Below are 2140 nucleotides of genomic sequence, written 5' to 3' on the forward strand. Positions count from 1 at the left end.
AATGCATAAACAGTAGAAGATAAACTAGATGATTGGAACCTTCTAAAAATTAAAGTCTTATGTGTGTCAAAAGACTTCTCCAAAAGAATAAAAGAGAACATACAGACTTATCTCTAAAATTCATAGAAAATTCCAGCACCTCTACATCAAAAGGACAAGCAATCCAACTGAAGAATAGGCAGAATACAAGAACAGACACTTTACCGAAGAAGGTATTCAGGTGGCTAACAAACGTGAAGAAATGTTCATGATCATTAGCTATTAGACAGATGTAAATTGGAACAAAAATGAGATAGCGTCTCGCCACAGCACTAATAGCAAAGTTCAACAGGATAGAATATAACAAATGCTGGTGAGGATGTGGAGAGATTGACACTGCTAGTGGGACTATAAAATGATGTAATCACTGTGGAAATCAGTATGGCAACTCTTTAAAATTTCAAAATAGAAATACCATTTGATCTAGCAATCTCATTAGTAGGTATATATCTTAAATGAGAGCCAGGACACAAATGGATATGTGCACACCCACGTTCGTCGCACCACTGTTCACTATAGCAAAGAGATGGAAACAACCTGATTGCCCATCAACAGAGGAATGGATAACCAAACTATGGTACATACACACGGTGGAATAGTATGCAACACTACAGAATAATGCAGAACCTGCAAAACACCACATAACGTGGATGAAGTTGGAGACCATTATGCTGTGTGAAATAAGTCAATCATAGAAGGAAAAATACTGTGTTAGTCCACTATTGTTAAAAGTGAAGGAAAGGTTTATATATGGAAGGAAACTTTCTTTGTTGGTTAACAGGGATGGGTGGGGAGGGGAGGGAAAATTGATAGATAGGTAAAAACAACAGCAACAGCAATATATATAGAGAGATAAACTCACACACACATACATTTAAACTGAGGATTATTAGTGGCTAACAGGGTAGGTAGGGGGAGCTCTGGTAGCGTAGTGCCTAGCGCAGTTGACTGCTAGCCAGGTGGCTAGCGGTTCAAACCCGCTAGCCACTCCTTGGAAGGAAGGTTGAACAATCTACTTCCGTAGTGATACCGCCTCAGAAACCCAAGGAGGGGTCGCTATGATTCGGGTCCGACTCTGTGGCACATAACAGCAGCAACACCACGGGTAGGAGGGAGGGGGAAGGGGAAGCTTTTGTTTGGGTGGCATTGAGTTTATGTTAATGATGGTAGAATATTTTGGAATATGATTGCAATGATGGTGGCACAGCATGAAAAATGTCATCAGTGTCCCTGAGCTGTAAATGTGAAAGTTGTTATGTTGATGAATGTCTTGATGTGTATGTTTTCACCACAATAAAATGAAAACAATTTTAAAAAAATGTGCATACACACATATTGATTTGAAATGTGTGATATAATAGAGGATCTCTTATTTGGAATTTTCAAAAAAGTGTTGATCTTTATTTTTTCCTCATTTCCCAATATACTTGTTTATTATATTTTAAAATTGGAGTTATATGTACAATATGGGATTCTACTTTTTTCCCTGATTAGTGTTAAATTATGAAAAATTCTCTATGCCATTAAATACTTTGAGAAAGTTTTGAGTTTCTGCCTAATAGTATCCTATGTGTAAATAATGTAATTTATGTAATTTTCCCTCTGTTGTTAGAGATTTAGTTTGTTTCTAGTTTTTCACTGTTGTTTACAGAGGTATGACAAAATCTTTGTTAAAAAGTTGTTAGACGTACATCATATTATCAATTTCTCTCATTTAAAACTTGAGTATAAACTCAATAATGACCAGAATTACTGGTCAGATGAAATCTGGCAAGACTCCCAATACTATGGCCCTGGAATACATTCTGCACCTGGAATAAAATGCACCCCCAGGGGCTGGCTCTCAGGCAATAGTTAACAAGATGTACATGAAAACCACTCAACCCAGAATGACGTACCCACATGTTCTATGGTAATACATCCCTTAGAGCAATAGACCTTGGGACACCAGAGGACCAACATTGAAATTGAGGAAATGCAGGACAAACAGGAGTGCATGAATATTAGGGGGCACAGGGGGAGGGTTACAGGGTAGGGAGGGGAGGAGACTGGGTTAGGATTGGACATGGTAAATGGGGAATGAAACTAAATGTACACATTA

General features: G+C 38.0%; 1 protein-coding gene across 1 annotated transcript in view; it reads left to right on the forward strand.

The window, feature by feature from the left end:
- WNK3 (WNK lysine deficient protein kinase 3) overlaps nucleotides 1-2140 on the forward strand; it is a 266882-nt gene that overhangs the window by 100720 nt on the left and 164022 nt on the right. The gene's annotated exons all lie outside the window — the stretch shown is intronic.

Source organism: Orycteropus afer, unplaced genomic scaffold (assembly GCF_000298275.1).
Source record: "Orycteropus afer afer isolate SDZICR_OR568_19922 unplaced genomic scaffold, OryAfe1.0 scaffold01055, whole genome shotgun sequence".
NCBI classification, from domain to species: domain Eukaryota; kingdom Metazoa; phylum Chordata; class Mammalia; order Tubulidentata; family Orycteropodidae; genus Orycteropus; species Orycteropus afer.